Source organism: Salvelinus namaycush, chromosome 30 (assembly GCF_016432855.1).
Source record: "Salvelinus namaycush isolate Seneca chromosome 30, SaNama_1.0, whole genome shotgun sequence".
Classification (NCBI taxonomy): domain Eukaryota; kingdom Metazoa; phylum Chordata; class Actinopteri; order Salmoniformes; family Salmonidae; genus Salvelinus; species Salvelinus namaycush.
Window position 1 is genome coordinate 22,195,274 of NC_052336.1, and position 18,602 is coordinate 22,213,875.

Sequence of the window (18,602 nt, forward strand, 5' to 3'; positions counted from 1 at the left end):
ATAATGCAAGAGAACAATGTAGATTGTAGAAAGAGCAGAGCGCACCAACACAGCCCGAAATGTCAGATAGGCCTATATTATCGGCTGTTTGGAAAAAGGGCCCTACACATAGGCTACTGTGAATACAAATTGCAGTAAACGTTACTTTCACAAGTTAAACTTATAAACAAATATGTATAATATTGTCGAAGCGTTTAGCCTTTTAATGTCCTTAAATTGCACAACCGACAAAATCGGGTAGAAGCTCTCGCAGCAACACTTTCAATAAGCAGAAACAAAAAAAATAGGCTAAATGAATGATGAGTCTGTTTTATATAGCTTACAAATTGTGCATTTATATAAAAGTCAACAATCAGATTAAATAAATTATTATTTAGCCTATAACAATCTTTATAACACATGAATGAACATTGATTTAGGCTAAAAAACGAATAGGCCTATTATTCCTTTTGCCTATCGAACTGTAAAAATCATAAATATACAATGAGATAAAACGAATTATTTATATATTTTTTTATAACCTTTAAAAACGAATGAACATTGGCTTATGCTAAAAACGAATAAGCCTATTAGGATATGGCTTTTGCCTATCGAACTGTACAAATCCTTTCATATGGGGCTACAAGTTTCAAAATAAATAAAGTAGCCCAAACAAAATAAGTACGAAAATAAACAAAATTAGTGCAAAAAACTGTGCAAATAAGTCTTTCAAGATCTATGTCTCTCGATTAAGATGAACCTGGATTTGAATATAGGCTACATTTAAAATGTAATAAAAAAGTGCAATGAGGAACCATTAGGTTGAGTTGTTTTTTACCATGTCTTAGGCCCCATAAAAAGTTTCTGGCAAGGAACACCTACATGTTCACCCAGTGGCGAACTCAGCAGGATGATGGACTTGCAAATACTTTGCTCTGAGTATTTTTCATACAGGAGGAATAAAGGCCTAGTTCAAAACTATATCTGGTGCTTCAGCACCCTCATCACCCCTACTTCCCACGGCTATGCTGATATGAGTATTTTTATGGACAAGAGAAACTAAGCCCTACCAATTTGAAAATCATGCAGCCTAGACTAGATCAAAAATAACTTGGTGTAACACTGTTTAGACCTAGCAATGTGTCCTTCATATATCTACAATCTATAGCAAAAAAATGCCTTAAATGATAACAAATAAAGTACATTCTTTGGGGCGAACCCTGCAATATAGTTTTCATGCATCTAATTAGCCTATTTCTCAGCCGCGGCAGCCCGCCTCGGCCTCCTCACCTAATTGGTTATCAAAAAAATTTGGTGAATCAGGTCAGACTCGGATGGAGAGTGAAGGGGTTCTTCAAGATGGACAAACAAAAGGCAAGACCAAGTGGTGCACAAAAACACCCCCCAAATAACTTTGTGGGAAAACTAGAAAAAGACAGGAGCAAGGGGAGAACCGGTGGTAGGCTTGACGAACAAAACAAACTGGCAACAGACAAACAGAGAACACAGGTATAAATACACTGGGGATAATGGGGAAGATGGGCGACACCTGGAGGGGGGTGGAGACAAGCACAAAGACAGGTGAAACAGATCAGGGTGTGACAGTCTGAGTGTTGGAGTGTGCCCCTGGCTATCCGTTAATTAAAAAAACAAGAAAATAGTGGCGGCTGGTTTGCTTAATATAAAGAATTTGAAATTATTTATACTTTTGATACTTAAGTATATTTTAGCAATAACATTTACTTTTGATACTTAAATATATTTAAAACCAAATACTTTAAGACTTTAATGACAGTTCCTCTAGTGAGAGTGCCGACTCTCCTTCTCCTCCTCTCCCAGGAAACCAAGCTGACGACTGCCAAAGACCCAGTGGCACTCATGAGAGCAGGAGGAGTGTTCTGTGAACACTGATAAGCCTACGAGTGATGAGATGGATTGCCCCAACAGTGTGAAGTCCGAGTTCCAATATGTAATATAAATAGGATACCAGCTAAATACTGTATGTCCAGTGGCTTGCGAAAGTATTCACCCCCTTTGGCATTTTTCCTATTTTGTAGCCTTACAACCCGGAAATAAAAAATATTTTTTGGGGGTTTGAATCATTTGATTTACACAACATACCTACCACTTTGAAGATGCAAAATATTTTTTATTGTGAAACAAACAAGAAATAAGACAACTTGAGCGTGCATAAATAACTATTCTCCCCCCAAAGTCAATACTTTGTAGAGCCACCTTTTTCAGCAATTACAGCTGCAAGTCTCTTGGGGTATGTCTCTATAAGCTTGGCACATCTAGACACTGGGATTTTAGCCCATTCTTCAAGGCAAAACTGCTCCAGCTCCTTCAAGTTGGATGGGTTCCGCTGGTGTACAGCAATCTTTAAGTACAGCAATCTTTAAATAGATTCCCGATTGGATTGAGGTCTGGTCTTTGACTAGGCCATTCCAAGACATTTAAATGTTTCCCCTTAAACCTCTCGAGTGTTGCTTTAGCAGTATGCTTAGGGTCATTGTCCAGCTGGAAGGTGAACCTCCATTCCAGTCTCAAATCTCTTGAAGACTGAAACAGGTTTCCCTCAAGAATTTCTTCAATTCTGACCAGTTTCCCAGTCCCTGCCAATGAAAAACATACCCACAGCATGATGCTGCCAACACCATGCTTCACTGTGGGGATGGTGTTCTCGGGGTGATGAGAGGTGTTGGGTTTGCGCCAGACATAGCATTTGCCTTCATGGCCAAAAAGCTACATTTTTGTCTCATCTGACCAGAGTACCTTCTTCCATATGTTTGGGGAGTCTCCCACATGCCTTTTGGCGAACACCAAACGTGTTTGCTTATTTTTTTCCTTTAAAAAACGTGTTTGCTTATTTTTTTCCTTTAAGCAATAGCTTTTTTCTGGCCACTCTTCCATAAAGCCCAGCTCTGGAGTATACGGCTTAAAGTGGTCCTATGGACAGATACTCCAATCTCCGCTGTGGAGCTTTGCAGCTCCTTCAGGGTTATCTTTGGTCTCTTTTTTGCCTCTCTGATTAATGCCCTCCTTGCCTGGTCCGTGAGTTTTGGTGGGCGGCCCAACACTAACCGCTAGGCTACCTTATTCAAGACAGTCTCAAAATACTGCCCCTTTAAGACATATAAAAATCTCTTTACCTGACTCGCTTTTCAAAGAGGGCTAGAAATGCACACATTTTGTGCTCTTGCAGGAAGCAACCACTCCCCCATTGTTGACTAGAAATTAGCTATAACTGGGCTAATAACTCCATAACTAGCAAAGAATATGAACAAATGTGCACAGGTGGCTACAGGATCTCAAAACAAGCGCATCTACTCAGTCCACTTCAAAGTGAATGGCACAGATCCATATATGGATATTTGCATATATGCCTACTGCAGCTCTGATTGGTTATGGCGAGAGTACGGGCCTGAGTCATGCCTTTCAGTGCAATAGATTTCTATTCCTATGCGCTTTCTGCCTACAAGAGAATCTCATGCACAGTTCGTTTTGCTTACTAATAAGTCTTGCATAGTTTGTTACATTGAAAGTGGCTAATATTGGTTGATTCGAGCAATTCCCACAGTAGAGCGAAACGTTGATAGTGTTTACTAAAGGGGAAAAGTTCAGTGAAGTTCAATCTCATGCTTCTCTGCACAGGCTGATATTTATTCTGTGTGACAGTCTGAGGGGAGCTGTGCAGTTTAGAGGGAACATTGATGACAGTCCCATGCAAATACTCTGGCCTCTATTACCGGAAGAGCAAACTTTGCATGGCACTTTATTTTAGGGTTTTTGTAACGAGTGCACTGAGAGTCGGGAAGTAAGTTCAGGGAGTGAGCGTTTTAATAAATAAACGTAACATAATACAAACCACGAACAACGCACAGACATGAAACGGAAACAATAACGCCTGGGGAAGGAACCAAAGGGAGTGACATATATAGGGAAGGTAATCAGGGAAGTGATGGAGTCCAGGTGAGTCTGATGCAGTAACCGAAAGGTTGCTAGATCGAATCCGCGAGCTGACAAGGTAAAAATCTGTTGTTCTGCCCCTGAACAAGGCAGTTAACCCACTGTTCCTAGGCTGTTAATTTAAAAAACAAATTTGTTCTTAACTGACTTGCCTAGTTAAATAAAAAAAGAAGCTTAGTAGCCAATAGGTAGAGGGTAGCATAATTTGTATGATCCTCTGTAATAATGGTACTGGAAAAATGAATTTTATTTTGTAAAGTGGTTTCTTGCATCAAACAAGAACATTTTCAGTCACCTCCTTGTCTGAAGGACAAGTGGATAAACAGGTTAATGTCAAGCCCTGCATGTTTTTTTCAAAGGTCTCATGGAATGAAGGCCTACATTGAACACCACACATTTGCTGCTACTGTAGGCTGAATGATAGAACAGCTATTTCCATGTTAAAATGTTATGGGATACATTTTTCTTTGATGTTTTTGATGGTAGGCCACTCTGGTAGGCCTGCATTATGATCAAATAGCCACAGTAGCCTACTTGGCCACTGTTAAAACTGTAACTTCAAGCGGGTACAGCCTCAGTGTTCACAGTAAACACGTGCCGGAAGTTGGAGACAACAATTTGCGCCAAAAAAGTTTGAGGGAACATTGACTGTCATTTCACTATGATATGCCCTATACATGCCGACTGTGAGAGAAAAAGGTGGTGGTTATTTGAACCTGAAACAAAACAGGGGTTGTGTTTCTGAGCTGCCCTGTCTGGAAGGAGCTCTGCTTTTGTTTCTTCTCATGAAATATGTACAGATTCTCACGCCCATAAGGTGTATACTGTATCAATGACATATCAAACCCTAGTGCTATGTAATGGTAGGAGAGTGCGATATATTGTCTTTTGAGGTATACCAGTATGGATTTTTACAATACCGTCGATAAAGGTATTTTGATACAGTGCTAAATTAATGAAAAGTTGGACAAATTGGACTAGTTTACTGTCAGTTGTCCTAGTTTGGTTTGGTTGAATATAAAACAATCAGAATGGAATAAGCCCATTTAAACCACTTAGAATTCATTGGTTGTCATCCACTACTCATGAAACATATTTAGAACTTCTTTTATTCAGAAGAATAAAAAACAGTCAAATACCGCCATACCGTCAAAAATAAGTTAAATATTGTGAAATGATACACTACATGACCAAGAGTATGCGAACAGTTGGTCCCCCCTTTGCTGCTGTAACAGCCTCCACTCTTCTGGGAAGGCTTTCCACTAGATGTTGTAACATTGCTGCAGGGACTTGCTTCCATTAAGTGCATTAGTGAGCGGGCACTGATGTTGGGCGATTAGGCCTGGCTTGCAGTCGGAGTTCCAATTCATCCCAAAGATGTTCAATGGTGTTGAGGTCAGGGCTCTGTGCAGGCCAATCAAGTTCTTCCACACCGATCTCGACAAACCATTTCTTTATGGACCTAGCTTTGTGCACGGGGGCATTGTCATGCTGAAACAGGAAAGGTCCTTCTCCAAACTGTTGCCACAAAGTTGGAAGCACAGAATCGTCTAGAATGTCATTGTATGCTGTAGTGTTACGATGTCCCTTCAATGGAACTAATGGGCCTAGCCAGAACCATGAAAAACAGCCCCAGACCATTATTTCTCCTCCACCAAACTTTAATGTTGGCACTATGCATTGGGGCAGGTAACGTTCTCCTGGCATACGCCAAAACCCAGATTCGTCCGTCGGACTGCCAGATGGTGAAGCGTGATTCATCACGCCAGAGAACGCGTTTCCACTGCTCCAGAGTCTAATGGTGGTGAACTTTACACCACTCCAGCCGACGCTTGGTGATCTTAGGCTTGTGTGTGGGTGATCGGCCATGGAAACCCATTTCATGAAGCTCCTGACGAACAGTTCTTGTGCTGATGTTGCTTCCAGAGGCAGTTTGGAATTAGGTAGTGAATGTTGCAACCGAGGAAAGATGATTTTAGTTGACCGGGGCAGCTCTATCAGGGCAGAAATTTGACTTTAATGGATTTCGCCTTTGAGTTGTCTTGCTGAAATTTTCTTACTCTTTCAAATGACTGCTCGACTTGTTGACTGCTCGATCCACACAGCAGACATTGTAGGTCATAGGTTAGGAATGCTGTGTTTTTAATTTTTTTCACCTTTATTTAACCAGGTAGGCTAGTTGAGAACAAGTTCTCATTTGCAACTGCGACTTGGCCAAGATAAAGCAAAGCAGTTCGACACATACAACAACACAGACTTCCGGCGCCGACAGAGAGGGCCGCCTCGCTTCGCGTTCCTAGGAAACTATGCAGTATTTTGTTTTTTTATGTGTTATTTCTTACATTGTTACCCCAGGTAATCTTAGGTTTTATTACATACAGTCGGGAGGAACTATTGGATATAAGAGCAACGTCAACTCACCAACATTACAACCAGGAATACGACTTTCCCGAAGCGGATCCTCTGTTTTGCCCACCATCCAGGATAATGGATCGGATCCCAGCCGGCGACCCAAAACAACGACGCCGTAGAAGGCGCAGACGGAGCGGTCTTCTGGTCAGGCTCCGTAGACGGGCACATCGCGCACCGCTCCCGAGCATACTACTCGCCAATGTCCAGTCTCTTGACAACAAGGTAGACGAAATCCGTGCAAAGGTAGCCTTCCAGAGAGACATCAGAGACTGTAACATTCTTTGTTTCACGGAAACATGGCTCACTCGAGACACGCTATCGGAGTCGGTACAGCCAGCTGGTTTCTTCATGCATCGCGCTGACAGAAACAAGCATATTTCTGGTAAGAAGAAGGGCGGGGGTGTATGCCTTATGATTAACGAGACGTGGTGTGATCATAACAACATACAGAAACTCAAGTACTTTTGTTCACCTGACTTAGAATTCCTCACAATCAAATGCCGACTGCATTATCTACCTAGAGAATTCTCTTCGATTATAATCACAGCCACATATATCCCCCCCAAGCAGACACATCGATGGCCCTGAACGAACTTAATTTGACTCTATGTAAACTGGAAACCACATATCCTGAGGCTGCATTTATTGCAGCTGGGGATTTTAACAAGGCTAATCAGAAAACAAGGCTCCCTAAATTCTATCAGCATATCGATTGCGCTACCAGGGCTGGCAAACCCTAGATCATTGCTATTCTAACTTCCGCAACGCATATAAGGCCCTCCCCCGCCCTCCTTCCGGGAAAAGCTGACCACGACTCAATTTTGTTGCTTCCAGCCTATAGACAGAAACTAAAACAGGAAGCTCCCACGCTCAGGTCTGTTCAACGCTGATCGGATTCCACGCTTTAAGATTGCTTCGATCACGTGGACTGGGATATGTTCCGCATTGCGGCGAACAAGAACATTGACGAATACGCTGAGTTGGTGAGCGGGTTTATTAGTAAGTGCATCGGCGATGTCGTACCCACAGCATCTATTAAAACATTCCCAAACCAGAAACAGCGGATTGATGGCAGCATTCGCGCAAAACTGAAAGCGCGAACCACTGCTTTTAATCATGGCAAGGTGACCGGAAACATGACCGAATACAAGCAGTGTAGCTATTCCCTCCGCAAGGTAATCAAACAAGCTAAGCGTCAGAATAGAGACAAAGTAGAGTCGCAATTCAACGGCTCAGACACGAGAGGTATGTGGCAGGGTCTACAGTCAATCACGGACTATAAAAGGAAAACCAGCCCCGTCGCGGACCAGGATGCCTTGCTCCCAGACAGACTAAACAACTTCTTTGCTCGCTATGAGGACAATACAGTGCCACCGACACGGCCCGCTACCAAAACCTGCGGGCTCTCCTTCACTGCAGCCGACGTGAGCAAAACATTTAAACGTGTCAACCCTCGCAAGGCTGCAGGCCCAGACGGCATCCCCAGCCGCGTCCTCAGAGCATGCGCAGACCAGCTGGCTGGTGTGTTTACGGACATATTCAATCAATCCTTATCCCAGTCAGCTGTCCCCACATGCTTCAAGAGGGCCACCATTGTTCCTGTTCCCAAGAAAGCTAAGGTAACTGAGATAAACTTCTGTCATCATGAATTGCTTTGAGAGACTAGTCAAGGACCATATCATCTCCACCCTACCTGACACCCTAGACCCACTCCAATTTGCTTACCGCCCCAATAGGTCCACAGATGGCGCAATCGCAATCACACTGCCCTAACCCATCTGGACAAGAGGAATACCTATGTGAGAATGCTGTTCATCGACTACAGCTCAGCATTTAACACTAGTACCTTCCAAACTCGTCATCAAGCTCGAGACCCTGGGTCTCGACCCCGCCCTGTGCAACTGGGTCCTGGAACTCCTGACGGGCCGCCCCCAGGTGGTGAGGGTAGGTAACAACATCTCCACCCCGCTGATCCTCAACACTGGGGCCCCACAAGGGTGCGTTCTCAGCCCTCTCCTGTACTCCCTGTTCACCCACAACTGCGTGGCCATGCACGCCTCCAACTCAATCATCAAGTTTGCAGACGACACTACAGTGGTAGGCTTGATTACCAACAATGACGAGACGGCCTACAAGGAGCAGGTGAGGGCCCTCGGAGTGAGGTGTCAGGAAAATAACCTCACACTCAACGTCAACAAAACAAAGGAGATGTTCGTGGACTTCAGGAAACAGCAGAGGGTGCACCCCCCTACCCACATCGATGGGACAGTAGTGGAGAGGGTAGAAAGTTTTAAGGTCCTTGGCGTACACATCACGGACAAACTGAAATGGTCCAACCACACAGACAGCGTGGTGAAGAAGGCGCAGCAGCGCTTCTTCAACCTCAGGAGGCTGAAGAAATTCGGCTTGTCACCAAAAACACTCACAAACTTCTACAGATGCACAATCGAGAGCATCCTGTCGGGCTGTATCACCGCCTGGTACGGCAACTGCTCCGCTATAACCGTAAGGCTCTCCAGAGGGTAGTGAGGTCTGCACAACGCATCACCGGGGGCAAACTACCTGCCCTCCAGGACACCTACACCACCCGATGTCACAGGAAGGCCTAAAAGATTATCAAGGACAACAACCACCCGAGCCACTGCCTGTTCACCCCGCTATCATCCAGAAGGCGAGGTCAGTACAGGTGCATCAAAGCAGGGACCGAGAGACTGAAAACAGCTTCTATCTCAAGGCCATCAGACTGTTAAACAGCCATCACTAACATTGAGTGGCTGCTGCCAACATACTGACTCAACTCCAGCCACTTTAATAATGGAGGAATTGATGTAATAAATGTATCACTAGCCACTTTAAACAATGCCACTTCATATAATGTTTACATATAATACATTACTCATCTCATATGTATATACTGTACTCTATACCATCCACTGCATCTTGCCTATGCCGTTCTATACATCACTCATTCATATATTTTTTGAATGTACATATTCTTATTCATTCCTTTACACTTGTGTGTATAAGGTAATTGTTGTGAAATTGTTAGGTTAGATTACTCGTTGGATATTACTGCATTGTCTGAACTAGAAGCACAAGCATTTCGCTACACTAGCATTAACATCTGCTAACCATGTGTATGTGGCAAATAAAATTTGATTTGATTTGAGTTACACAGAGAATAAACAAACATACAATCAATAATACAGTAGAAAAATCTATATACAGCATGTGCAAATGAGGTAGAATAAGAGAGGTAAGGCCATAGTGGCGAAGTAATTACAATATAGCAATTAAACACTGGAATGGTAGGATGTGCAGAAGATGAATATGCAAGTAGAGATACTGGGGTGCAAAGGAGCAAGATAAATAAATAAATACAGTATGGGGATGAGGTAGATTGGATGGGCTATTTACAGATGAGCTATGTACAGGTCGCAGTGGTGGGTAGTATATGGGGCTTTGGTGACAAAACGGATGGCACTGTGATAGACTGCATCCAATTTGTTGAGTAGAGTGTTGGAGGCTATTTTGTAAATGACGTCGCCGAAGTCGAGGATCGGTAGGATGGTCAGTTTTACGAGGGTATGTTTTAGATGTCGACCGATTAATCGGAATGGCCGATTAATTAGGGCCGATTTCAGGTTTTCATAACAATCGGAAATCGGTATTTTTGGACACCGATTTGGACGATTTTTAAAAAATATATATATTTTTTTTACACCTTTATTTAACTAGGCAAGTCAGTTAAGAACACATTCTTATTTTCAATGATGGCCTAGGAACGGTGAGGTAACTGCCTTGTTCAGGGGCAGAACTGTCACGACTCCTGCCGAAGGTGGCTCCCCTTCCTGTTCGGGTGGCGCTCGGCGGTCGTCGTCACCGGCCTACTAGCTGATCCTTTTTTCCCCCTTTTATGTTTATTGGTTTCACCTGTGTCTAGTTTAGGCTGATTGGTTGGGCTTTATTTACCAGCCGGCCCGCCTGCTGGTTGTGCGGGATTATTTTTCGATGTACATGTTGTACACGGTTGTATGTCACGGTTGTCCGTGTGTTTGGGTTTTGCTGGACTGTTTAAGTCCCCCGTGTTTGGGGCATTTGTTTTGGTCGGCATCTGTTCACTGTTGTGGTGCAATAAAAGTAAACGCTACCCTGAACTCTCTGCTTCCTGCGCCTGACTTCTTCCCCACTACACCCCGGGCGTTACAAGAACGACAGATTTTTACCTTGTCAGCTCGGGGATTCGTTTTTGCAACCTTCCGGTTACTAGTCCAACGCTCTAACCACCTGTCTTACATTGCACTCCACGAGGAGCCTGCATGGCAGGCTGACTACCTGTTACGCGAGGGCAGCAAGAAGCCAAGGTAAGTTGCTAGCTAGCATTAAACTTATCTTATAAACAACAATCAATCTTAACATAATCACTAGTTAACTACACATGGTTGATGATATTACTAGTTTATCTAGCGTGTCCTGCGTTGCATATAATCGATGCGGTGCCTGTTAATTTCTCATTGAATCACAGCCTACTTCGACAAACGGTTGATGATTTAACAAGCGCATTTGGGAAAAAAGCACTGTCATTGAACCAATATACTAACCGTAAACATCAATGACTTTCTTTAAAATCAATACACAAGTATATATTTTTAAACCTGCATATTTAGTTAATATTGCCTGCTAACATGAATTTCTTATAACTAGGGCAATTGTGTCACTTTTCTTGCGTTCCCTGCAAGCAGTCAGGGTATATGCAGCAGTTTGGGCCGCCTGGCTCATTGCGAAATGTGTGAAGTCCATTTATTCCTAACAAAGGTCGTAATTAATTTGCCAGAATTGTACATAATTATGACATAACATTGAAGGTTGTACAATGTAACAGCAATATTTAGACTTAGGGATGCCAGTGCCGTATTTCACTGAAAGAATAAACGTTTTGTTTTTCGAAATGATAGTTTCCGGATTCGACCATTTTAATGACCAAAGGCTCGTATTTCTGTGTGTTATTATGTTATAATTAAGTCTATGATTTGATAGAGCAGTCTGACTGAGCGATGGTAGGCACCAGCAGGCTCGTAAGCACTTTTGTGTGTTTGCCAGCAGCTCTTGCGCTGTTTATGACTTCAAGCCTATCAACTCCCGAGATTAGGCTGGTGTAACCGATGTGAAATGGCTAGCTAGTTAGCGGGGTGCGCGCTAATAGCGTTTCAATCGGTGACATCACTCGCTCTGAGACTTGGAGTAGTTGTTCCCCTTGCTTTGCAAGGGCTTTTGTGGAGCGATGGGTAACGATGCTTCGAGGGTGGCTGTTGTCAATGTGTTCCTAGTTCGAACCCAGGTAGGGGCGAGGAGAGGGACGGAAGCTCTACTGTTACACTGGCAATACTAAAGTGCCTATAAGAACATCCAATAGTAAAAGGTATATGAAATACAAATGGTATAGAGAGAAATAGTCCTATAATTCCTATAATAACTACAACCTAAAACTTCTTACCTGGGAATATTGAAGACTCTTTCATATGTTCTCATGCAAGGAACTTAAACATTTAAACCAAATTGAACATGTTTCATTATTTATTTGAGGCTAAATTGATTGCATTGATGTATTATATTAAGGTAAAAGAAAAGTGTTCATTCAGTATTGTTGTAATTGTCATTATTACAAATACTTTTTTAAAAATTAAATCGACCGATTAATCGGTATCGGCTTTTTTTGGCCCTCCAATAATCGGTATCGGTGTTGAAAAATCATAATCGGTCGACCTCTAGTATGTTTGGCAGCATGAGTGAAGGATGCTTTGTTGCGAAATAGGAAGCCGATTCTAGATTTAATTTTGGATTGGAGATGTTTAATGTGAGTTTGGAAGGAGAGTTTACAGTCTAACCAGACACCTAGGTATTTGTAGTTGTTCACATATTCTAAGTCAGAACCATCCAGAGTAGTGACGCTGGATGGGCGGGCAGTGATCGGTTGAAGAGCATGCATTTAGTTTTACTTGCATTTAAGAGCAGTTGGAGGCCACGGAAGGACAGTTGTATGGCATTGAAGCTCATCTGGAGGTTAGTTAACACAGTGTCCAAAGAAGGGCCAGAGGTATACAGAATGGTGTCGTCTGAGTAGAGGTGGATCAAAGAATCACCAGCAGCAAGAGCGACATCATTGATGTATACAGAAGAGAGTCGGCCCGAGAATTGAACCCTGTGGCACCCCCATAGAGACTGCCAGAGGTCCAGACAACAGGCCTTCCGATTTGACATACTGAACTCTATCGGAAAAGTAGTTGGTGAACCAAGCGAGGCAATCATTTGAGAAACCAAGGCTGTTGAGTCTGCCAATAAGAATGTTGTGATTGACAGAGTCGATGAATACGGCTGCACAGTAATGTCTGTTATCGATGGCGGTTATGTGTAGCGCAAAATTTTACATGGCGTTATTAAGTCATGTACCTACGTTACATAGGTATGCACGGTACCTTTGACATCGGTTTTTAACATTGGCGTTAAACTAGACATTGATGTTGGTATTTTTAGCTAATATCGTCCGATTCCGATATGTTCACCGATATGTCGTGCATCCCTTGATGACAACCAATGATTTCTAAGTGGTTTAAATGGGCTTTCTCCATTCTGATTGTTTTATACTCAACCAAACTAGGACAAAACTGACAGTAAACTAGTCCAAATTGTCCAACTTTTCATTTATTTAGCACTGTATCAAAAATACCTTTATAGACGTTTTTTTTTTTTTTTTTTTTTAATACCTGTACGTGGATCAATACCAGTATACATTAAAAGACTATATATTGCCCAGCCTTACCACCATACTCACAAGGTCTCTACACAAAGGAAAGTAATGACTTATGACTATGAATCTTTTAAATTACCAGCCTTTCGTTTTCAGTAAAAGGATCATTCTGGGGTGAGGCTTATCAAAATCTCTCAAACTACATAGACATAAATCATGCACCTGCCCAATGTTCCCTCAAAAAAAATTAGGCCCTGAGCAAATTTCAGGTCTGCTGAGCACAAACCTGAACATTGTGAAAATTCAGTGCAACTTCTGCCGAGCATTTACTGTTAACACTGAGGATGTACCCACTTTAAGTTCGTTTTAACAGTAGACTGCTGTGGCTATTTGTTCATAACGTAGGCCTACCAAACATGCAACCATCAAAAACAATGGAGAAAAATGCATCCCATAACATTTTAACATGGAAATAGCTGTTCTATCATTCAGCCTACAGTAGCAGCAAATTATTACACAGCCCCCATGGATTTTGAGTAAGCACTGTGACAACCAACCCCGTTCTCCCCTACAGGGAAATCGAGGATTTGAATTTTTAGCCGAAATGAGATTGATTGTCGTCTGTTTCTAAAACAATATTGACATGTTTACTGTAATGTTCAGTAAAACATACAGTAAAACCCTATGCAAACGCAAGGGACCAGTTATTTTTTTAAATCTTCTTTCCAGGAAATAACAACGTCCATTATCTTACATGGCAGGTAGGCTGTGAATCAGGCATTTACACTAACTAGTGAAATTAGTAGTAACCGCTACATTTGTATCGGCTATTTGTCTTACCTTTTTCTTGTTTTCTGTTTATCCCTCTTGACGACCTGCCAAGATGTGTGGCTGCGGCATTCCCACTGAGCACACAGCAGAGATCAATTATCATAGTCACGTGACAGCGGCAATAAACGATCACATGAATGGATACCGTCTCTCAAATACAGTATATTGGAACACCTGTATGATTCACTATTTATTTTCCTCTCAAATAAGTTTAAAAAATATATATATACTTTGTGTTCACAGTGTATTTCTTTGATTTACAACTGCACTGGACCAAGAAACAAAAATGAAACAGATTTTTCACTTCAACGTAAAATAATTACCTGGAATCAATTATTCAGAAATCAAATGAATTTGGTTGGAGGCAAGTGAAGTGCTTCTCGTTTACTGTGTAATTTCTCACCTGTGGTAATTTGCAGGTGCCTTCGGGGTGAAAATAGCTATTCAACCACTTTTGAAGCGAGAGAACTGTCACGAATCCCGCTTCCTGAGTCTGGGTTTGCCTGTGTGTCTGTCCTGGAGTGTGTTTCAGGTGTCCTGGAACGCACCCTGTCTGGTTGCCGGGCGAATTAGCTTGTTGGGAGATTGATGTTCACCCGCACCTGTGTCCCATCAGTAATCTGCACACCTGTCCTGATCATCATCTCTCCCCTTCAAAAGCTCTGACCTGACTTCCATTCCCTGCCGGATCGTTAGCCATGAACAGTATGTTGTGCCATAGTATCAGACTCCAGTTGGATAGTATTTGTTTTGTTATTTTTGTTTACGTATTGCTTGCCTTGAACTTACCTCCGTTTGTTTTGCCTTCAGTTACTCACCCGGATCATTCACCCCATTCACGCCTGGTCGACGGAGGATTCCGCTACTCCATTGGATTCACCTATTTACTCCCATCAATTCACCACCGCTGCCCGCTACGCCACCTGGATATATCTACCCATTCACATTTACTTGTAAATAAATACTCACCTTCTTCCTACGCTCCTTGTCCTGGTCTGCTTCTGGGTTCAATTTTGAAAGAACGTGACAGAACGATCCGGCCAAGGATGAACCCAGCGGACCTGGACTCCGTTTGCCATGCCATTACCCAGCAGGGGAAGACATTGGGACAACACAATACGGCGCTACAGGAGATAGCGAGTTCAATCCAGAACTTATCTGCTAGCTTGACACAAATCCAGGATCAGCTCAGTTTGCCGGCGATTCATTCACCACCTGTTTCACCCATCTCACCTGCCGGGTCTGGAGCGGTTTCCTTCCGTGAACCCAAGGTACCGACGCCTGATAAATATGAAGGGGATTTGGGAAGATGCCGTTCGTTTCTTATGCAGTGTGGGTTAGTGTTTGATCTGCAGCCCCATTCTTACGCCACGGACAAGGCTAGGATAGCCTTTGTTATTGAACTGCTGCGTGGAAGAGCTCTGGAATGGGCTTCAGCCATTTGGGAACGACAGGGAACCTGCACGGCTTCATATCAGGAGTTCACGGGAGAGATGAGAAAGCTTTTTGATCATCCAGTCCGAGGTAAGGACGCAGCTAAACGTTTGTTCTCTCTTCGCCAAGGAGCTCGCAGTGTGGCAGATTTTATGATCGAGTTCAGGACATTGGCGGTGGAGAGTGGTTGGAATGAGGAGTCACTACAAGCGGTTTTTTACAAGGGGTTGTCGGAGGAACTTAAGGACGAGCTGATATCTTATCCAGAGCCTAGTGACCTAGACAGCTTGGTCACTTTATCTATTCGGGTAGATAATAGAGTCCGAGAGAGAAGGAGGGAGAAGCAGTGGGGCCCATCCAATCAATCAGCCACTCGGTTACCATTCGGTTCAGGAAGTGAACCAGAAAGTATTGATCGTTATTCCCCACACGGTATTAGTGGAGGGGTCTTGCCACCAGATTCTGAACCAATGCAAGTGGGGCGACACGGGCTAACTAAGGAGGAGCGCCAACGTAGACGTAAGACCAACAGCTGTTTCTACTGTGGTAGCTCGGGACATTACATCTCCGCTTGTCCACAGCGCCCGTTAAACTGCCCGGCTCGCTAGTTTTGGGAGGAATTTTAGCGAGCCAGTTTCAATCTCTCAAGGATCCTGTCAGACCCCGTTTTCCTGCGACCCTTATGAATAAGGATCAGAGCTTAGAGATGAACGCTCTTATCGATTCAGGTGCCGATGGCAGCTTTATTGATGCCGACTTGGTGGAACAGCTGGGGCTTTCCAAGGAGCAATTGCCGGAAGCCATTGAAGCAACCACTCTGAACGGGAGTAGTCTGGCACGGATCACTATGAGGACTGAACCGGTTAAGATGTTGGTGTCGGGGAATCATTCAGAGTTGATCTCCTTCCTCATTCTGTCCTCGCCCCATGTTCCTCTGGTTCTTGGTTACCCCTGGCTGAAGGAACACAATCCCTCGTTTGATTGGGTGACGGGTAAGGTAACTAGTTGGAGCATTGAGTGTCATGCTAACTGCCTTAGGACTGCCTGTTCTCCTGCTGTTTCCAGTCAGGTCAGTGACTCTGCTCCTCCTGATTTGTCTCTGGTTCCAGAAACATATCACGAGTTGGGTGAAGTATTCAGTAAACAGAAGGCTCTGTCCCTTCCTCCCCACCGACCTTATGACTGTGCGATTAATCTGTTTCCTGGAGCTGCCTTTCCCAAGGGACGGTTATACAGTATCTCTCGACCTGAACGTGAGGCCTTGGAGACCTACATCAAGGAGTCTCTAGCTGCAGGTCTCATTCGGCCCTCGTCATCACCTCTGGGAGCAGGATTTTTTTTTGTGAGCAAGAAGGATGGCTCTCTTCGACCGTGTATTGATTATCGGGGGTTGAATGATATTACGGTCAAGAACAAGTATCCCCTTCCCTTGATGAGCTCGGCTTTCGATTCCTTACAGGGTGCTACGGTTTTTACGAAGCTTGATTTACGTAATGCGTATCATTTGGTTCGGATCAAAGAGGGGGACGAGTGGTTGACTGGGTTCAATACTCCGATGGGACATTTTGAGTACCAAGTGATGCCGTTTGGACTGACCAACGCTCCGGCTGTGTTCCAAAGTATGGTAAATGACGTTCTGAGAGAGATGATTGGAATTTTTGTGTTCGTTTACCTGGATGATATCCTCATCTTCTCGAAGGAGCTTTCTAGCCACGTTCTGCATGTCAAGCAGGTCCTGCAGCGGTTATTGGAGAACCGTCTGTTCGTGAAGGCTGAGAAGTGTGATTTTCACGCCCACACGACGTCATTTCTCGGGTACATCATATCCAGGGGAGAGATCAAGATGGACCAAGAGAAGGTTCGGGCGGTTCGGGATTGGGTCCAGCCCGGTACGAGATTGCAGCTCCAGAGATTTCTGGGGTTTGCGAACTTCTATCGGAGGTTTATCCGTGATTACAGCCGGGTGGCCGCCCCTTTAACTGCCCTGACGTCTTGCACCAGAGTTTTCTGTTGGACTCCTGAGGCAGACCGAGCATTTCTGGACTTGAAGAGCCGATTCACCAACGCCCGGATTCTCTCTCAACCTGACACTTCCCGTCAGTTTGTTGTTGAAGTGGACGCGTCTGATGTGGGGGTGGGCGCCATCCTGTCCCAGCGTAGCTCCACTGACGGTAAACTCCATCCCTGCGCTTTCTACTCTTGTCGTCTTTCTCCAGCTGAAAGAAACTACGATGTGGGTAACCGGGAGCTTCTCGCTGTGAAGCTTGCCTTGGAGGAGTGGCGTCACTGGTTGGAGGGAGCGGAGCAACCGTTTGTGGTCTGGACTGACCACAAGAATCTGGCTTACGTGCAATCGGCTAAACGTCTCAACGCCCGTCAGGCCAGGTGGGCGTTGTTTTTTGGACGCTTCAATTTTTCCCTGACGTTCCGACCTGGGTCGAAGAACGGGAAGGCGGACGCCCTGTCCCGGATGTTCTCTAAGACGGAGGAGAGTGGGGCCAAGACTGAGACGATTCTTCCCCAGAATGTTGTCGTGGGAACCGTTACATGGAGGATTGAGGAGGATGTGATGGCGGCCCTTCGGACGCAGCCCGGCCCTGGTAACGGTCCACCCGGTCGGTTGTTCGTGCCTGAGTCGGTCCGTTCTGCTGTTCTTCAGTGGTCCCACGCCAGCAAGATAGCTTGTCACCCTGGCGTTGCTCGGACTATGTCGCTACTGCGCAGACGATTTTGGTGGCCTGCCATGGGAGAAGATACCCGGAGGTTTGTTGCCGCATGTCCTGTTTGTGCTCAGAACAAAAGTACCAATCGGCCCAGCTCTGGGCTTCTTCACCCCCTACCTATTCCTCGGCGACCTTGGTCGCATCTGGCCCTGGATTTTGTCACAGGATTGCCCCCTTCTGTTGGGAACACGGTCATTCTGACCATTGTGGACAGATTCAGCAAGTTTGCTCATTTTGTCCCTCTCTCCAAGCTTCCATCGGCTACGGAGACGTCTGAGATCTTGGTTAGGGAGGTTTTCAGGGTCCACGGATTGCCCAGTGACATTGTTTCTGACCGTGGTCCTCAGTTTACCTCTGCTGTCTGGAGATCTTTCTGTTTGGCCATTGGAGCTACAGTCAGTCTCACTTCTGGATTTCATCCACAATCTAATGGTCAGGCGGAGAGAGCCAACCAGAAGATGGAGTCCACGCTGCGTTGTCTTGTCTCCTCTGATCCTACCTCTTGGTCA